Source organism: Bufo gargarizans, chromosome 11 (genome assembly GCF_014858855.1).
Source record: "Bufo gargarizans isolate SCDJY-AF-19 chromosome 11, ASM1485885v1, whole genome shotgun sequence".
NCBI lineage: Eukaryota > Metazoa > Chordata > Amphibia > Anura > Bufonidae > Bufo > Bufo gargarizans.
This window is the reverse complement of record NC_058090.1, coordinates 10536990-10542989: the sequence shown is the minus strand read 5'-3', so window position 1 is coordinate 10542989 and position 6000 is coordinate 10536990.

The following is a 6000-nucleotide window of genomic DNA, read 5'->3' as shown; positions in this document are numbered from 1 at the left end:
ACTAAACAGTAGGAAAGCTGTGACAGTTTCCATCTATGCTAGGGTTTGGAAAAAAATGTGTAGAATTTTCAGGCATCAAGGCAGGTTCTTTGCCCTCTGAGACTTCGGTCATTCAGATCCTGGAGTTTCTCCAGAGGGGTTTGTCTCTGGGGTTAGCAAAAAAACACTCTCTACCTCATGGGCTGAAAGAGCTAATGTTTCTATTGAGCAAATCTGAAAGGCTGCCTTGTGGTCTTCTCCTTCTACTGTCTACTGTCACTATCTGCTCCAACTGAATTCTGCTTCTGATCTTCTGTTTGGTAAGAAGGTTCTACAAGTAGTGGCCTTCCCGCGTAAGGAAGGGGTATTTTTCTTCTCTGAAATCTCTCTGTGGTGCTGTCATGTCGGTAAGGGAAAAATGATGATTACACTCACCGGTAATCAGATTTTCCAGACCTAACGACAGCACCCTTCCTTATTCCCTCCCTGGTGTTTCGTGGTTCTCTGTCTTAAGTTGCACCGGGTGTAGCAAAAAAAAAAAAGTATACATATTTAGATGAACTGACCTAGGTTGGAGGCTCCACCTTATTCTGCAGGTTTCCTGTCCCTGGGGGTGGATTCTCTCTGTGGTGCTGTCGTGGGGTCTGGAAAATCCAATTACCGGTGAGTGTAATCATAATTTATTTTTCACCTATGAAGATATTAACCTCCCTGGGATGTTAAGTGTTTAATGCTGGTGAGCTATCTTCCGGATAGGTCATCACTGTCAGTGGTCATCAGTATCTGATTGGTTGGCTCTGACTCCCGGAACCAGTCAGCTGTTTGAAGAGGTTGCAGCGCTCCCGCGAGGCCCACCGCCTCTTCCTAGGCCAGTGATGTCGCGTTCATCGGTCACATGACCTAGACGCAGCTGAGTCCTATTCAAGTGTATGGAGCTAAACTGCAATACCAAGCACAGCCACTATCCAATGGGCGGCGATGTGCTTGAAAAGCTGCGAGGAGGCCATAGACCTCTGGCCTCTTGAGGCTAAACGCACATGATCAGGATTGCATGCGGAAAATCCGCACCGTAGGTCATGTACATTGTATTCTATGAGAATTTGAAGTTCTCATGCATACAATGCGGATTTTAAAATATGCAGCATGTCAATTGATGCGGATTTCCCTGTGAATGCCTGCGGATTTCAGTACAGATTTTCCGCACCTAAATCCTGAACGTGTGCATTTACCCTCAAACAGTTCATGTGCTGGGGGTCACACTCCCACCGATCAGGTATTAAACACTCTGAAAACGCCTTTAATACACTTTATATTTAAAAATTGTGTTTGCTGGGGTTTTTGTTGTTGTTAGTTTCCCTTTATTTTTTTACAGTTTACCCATGAAGAGAGAGAGATAGATAGAGAGATATATGCGTTTTTATTTTAATTGCTTAATTAGTATAATTTGTATGATTTTATCTTTTGAATCTAAAAGTCCCTTCTCTTGGTTTTATTTTCATATGTGTTTTAATAACTTTTATTTTTTTCCTGAAGGGATACACACACACACATATATTGGGGTGCTGTTCCAACACATCTGTGGTCTCCACTGTTCCCTTCCTGGTCCCGGGCTTGTCACACAGGAAATTGCTTGATCTATCTGCTCAGCCAATCAGGAGCGGAGGCGGGTCCGAGTGGGCATTCCAGTCCATTTTCTGCGTCAAGCCTGGGACCAGAAAGTAGAGAACAGTGTGGATCTATGCAATGATGGGGATCAATAAGGGTGAGTGATGTGTGTGTTTTTTTTTTTGTTTTTTTCTTTCATTTTTAACCCATCCCACCATTATTTTAACCTTTTTTACGTACATAACTTTTCATCCCTCTGTGTCACTAACCATCCCTCCATAACAGAGTGACGGTGAACAGCTGAAGAAAGTAAGGGGCGAAAAAGGACCGTACAGTATAAAGTGTGAGTCAGAAAATCCTTTTCATCCACTGGAATATAGAAATGTGTGGTACATTATACTATTTATGCAATTTTTTATTTTATTTTTTTAGATGGAATCACTTTTTCTCCAGTGCTCTTATAATATGAATGGTGACTATTATTTTATTTTTATTTTTTTGTCATTGTGGCGTACCTGTCACCAGTTTTTGGAGGTTTATTTATTATCAGTTTGATCTATTCTCTTGTGTGTATTGGCGTACCAAAAAAATAAAAATAAAAAGGGTAGACCATGTGATTGCCATGAGGCCTAAAAAGAGGCCTGTTCTTGAGATAGTGGAAGGTCCCACAACCTGTGAGGAAGACTGGCTGTAAGTGTTCAGTTTGCCTGCAGCGCCTCCACAGGAGAAATGAAGCATTGCAGTATGCCTATTCATATCAATGGGCGTAATGCAGGGCAGGTCCTACAGAGCAAGATAGATGGTTTTTATAGCTGCTTCCCACTCTGGCCAAGAGATGAGGATCCTGAATAGAAGACTTCAGGATAGGTCCTAAATAGATCGGACACCCCGCACCTCCATTGATCAGCTGTTTTGGGCAGTCACTGGAAACTACGGTATACAATGGAGGGGAAGCTTCATCCGCTGGTTGGTTTCTGGCGTACTGCTGCTTGGCTCCCAGAATGACTGTGCTGGTATGACCAGTACACACTGTATGGAGCCTTCTACTTCTGGTCTGTCAAAACAGCTGATTGGTGGTAGGTGCTGAGTGTCGGACCCCCACAATCTTACATTAATGGCCTTAAAGTGGACTTGTCACCACAAAATGCACTGCAGGCAGCGGGTACATAGAGCAGGAGGGGCTGAGCAGATTGAGATTAGGTTTTGTGGGAAAAGGTTCAGTAAAACTTGTGATTTATACATTTTTATCTTTGCCTTTTCTGACTTCAGTTGTACACGGGGGAGGTGTTTATTAGTGAAAGCATTGTCCGTGTAAGGGCTAATGCACATTAGTGTAATTGCTCAGTGCCCGTGCTTGAGCACAGTACATGGGCACTGGCCGTGTGCACTCCTTTTGCGGATGCGGACCTATTGACTTGAATGTGTCGATATGGTCAAAGATAGAACATGTTGTTTCTTTTTGCAGTGCACGACCCGAAAGCCCACGGACCTGTTTTGTAATACTCCATGCTTCAAGTGATAGGGTCTGCATCCGTGATATAGAGTGCACACAGCCCGTATATTGCGGACCTGCTGTTTGCGGTCCACAATACGAGCACAGGCGGCTTACAGTCAGGTGAATGGGCCCTTAGTGTGTACATAGAGAGAGCTGTCAGTCACTAATAGCTGTACACAGGGAGGTGTTATTAGTGATTGATAGCATTCTCTGTGTAAGTTTGTGTATAAAAAGATAGCTGTCAGTCAGGGGCGCAGCACCAATGAGGCCAGGTGAGGCGACCGCGTCAGACAGCACCACGTCGGGGCAGCGGAAGGGCCATGGGCAATGAGTGCTTTCATTGTGGCGAAGGGGTTAGGTTAAGAAATTGGCATGGGGGGGGGAGGGGCTTCAGTTTTCGCCTTAGGCAGCAGAAAGGCTAGGTGCACCCGTGCGGTCAGTCACTGATATCTGTACACGGGTTGGTGTTAATAACATAGTTATAAGGCTGAAAAAAGACATTTGTCCTTCCAGTTCGGCCTGTTATATCCTGCAAGTTGATCCAGAGGAAGGCAAAAAAAAAAATCCCTATTAGATTAGGTAGAAGCCAATTTTCCTCACTTTAGGGAAAAAAATTCCTTCCCGACTCCAATCAGGGGTCCCTGGATCAACGACCCCTCTCCCCGTATGTACGGGTGACTTGCATTATTCCTTCCCATGTGCATAACCTTACATTTGTCAGTGTTAAACCTCATCTGCCTCTTCTCTGCCCAAGCCTCCAATCTATCCAGATCCCTCTGTAGCAGTATACTGTCTTCTGTAATATATATATATATATATATATATATATATATATATATATATACACAACACAATATACTGTCCTCTGTAGTAGATATTTTACTATGCAAGCCTTCTACAAGGTCAATAATAAATATATTGAAGAGAATAGGGCCCAATACTGACCCCTGTGGTACCCAATGGCGTGCCTAGGGTGTTTGGGGCTGATCCTTTCTCTGATACCTCCCCCGCCCCCAAATACTTAAAAAAAATTGTACCCCCTCCCAGTAGTATTGCCCTCATTGTACAACCTTCACAGTAGTTTTGTACAGATGTTTGCCCCCTCACACTAGTTATGCCCACATTGTGCCCCTTTCACAGTTGTAATGCCCTCTTTGTGCGCCCTTCACAGTAATAATCCTCATTGTGCGCCCTTCATAGTAGAAATCCCTATTGTGCCCCCTTCCCAGTAATAATGCCCACTGTGCCCCCTTCCCAGTAATAATGCCCACTGTGCCCCCTTCCCAGTAATAATGCCCACTGTGCCCCCTTCCCAGTAATAATGCCCACTGTGCCCCCTTCCCAGTAATAATGCCCACTGTGCCCCCTTCCCAGTAATAATGCCCACTGTGCCCCCTTCCCAGTAATAATGCCCACTGTGCCCCCTTCCCAGTAATAATGCCCACTGTGCCCCCTTCCCAGTAATAATGCCCACTGTGCCCCCTTCCCAGTAATAATGCCCACTGTGCCCCCTTCATAGTAATAATGCCCACTGCGCCCCCTTCATTGTACTAATGCCATCTGTGCACCCTCCATAGTAGAAATGTCCATTATGCCCCCTTCACATTAGTAATGCCCTCTGTGCCCCCTCCATAGTAATAAAGCCCTCTTTACCACCTCTGTATAAAAAAACTAAAAAAAAACTAACTACTCTCCTTGTCCCGTTCCTGAAGCTCACATACCTCTTTTCCCTGCAGGCACAGATTGCGCTGCAGCACTGTGTGGGCGGAGCTTGTGCAGATTTCTGGGCTGCAGGCTCCGCCCACACAGACCGGCAGGGCGATCTGTGTCTGCAGGCTGAATGGTGGAGCAGGGAGACATCTGTATTGATGGAAGCGCTCATTGCTTCTGGCACCCCGACTGAGAGCCGACTGCCGGAGCGGACTGCCCCCCTTAGTATGCCACTGCAGTGACCCAATCTGAGTGTGTACCATTAATAACCACCCTCTGTTTTCTATCACAGCCTGTTACTTACCCACATACAGACAAGCATTCTCATTTTATATACTAACCTTGTATAAAAAATATACACATAAAATCACCTCAGGTATATACTGCACTTTATTCTTGATGTCTTTTGTCTCTATTTTAATAACGCTTTGTATATGTTTTTGAATAAAATTTACTATATATTTGGAGCCTTTTTTAGACTTAGCCTTTTTTCTTTTGTGTTGACATAACCCTTTATGCAGTACAGTGTCAAATGCTTTGGAGAAGTCCAGATATACGACATCCATTGATTCGCCGCGGTCAAGTCTAGAACTTACCTCCTCATAGAAACTGATTAATTTAGTTTGACATGACCGATCCCTCATGAAGCCATGCTGATATGGCGTTATTTGCTTATTTTCATTGACTTACTCCTCCAAGATAGCATCTCTTGGAAAACATTCAAACAGTTTACCCACAACAGATGTTAAACTTACCGGCCTATAGTTTCTGGGCTCTGTTTTTTTTTTTACCACTTTTTGAACATTGGCACCACATTTGCTATGTGCCAATCCTGTGGAACACTCCCTGTTAGTATAGAGTCCTTAAATATCAGAACTAAGGTTCTGGCTATGACATTAATTCTCTTTGGATACAGGGTGTATGCCATCTGGTCCCTGCGATTTGTCTATTTGAATAATTTTAAGATGCTGCAAGATATCAGTGATTGATAGCATTCTCTGTGTATACAAAGATATCAGTCACTGATGGCACCTCCCCTGTGTACAGCTATCAGTGATGGCGCCATCAACAAGTTGGTTCGCTGCTGCATGTTCCCCGCTCGTGCCGGGCTTCCTCTGCTTCTATTTTAGTTTTTCTTTCGAGCCTCGTTTTTTGATGAGGCTGCCAAAGCACTACAGAGTTCACACAGCCGGTGCCCTTGTATCGTGGAA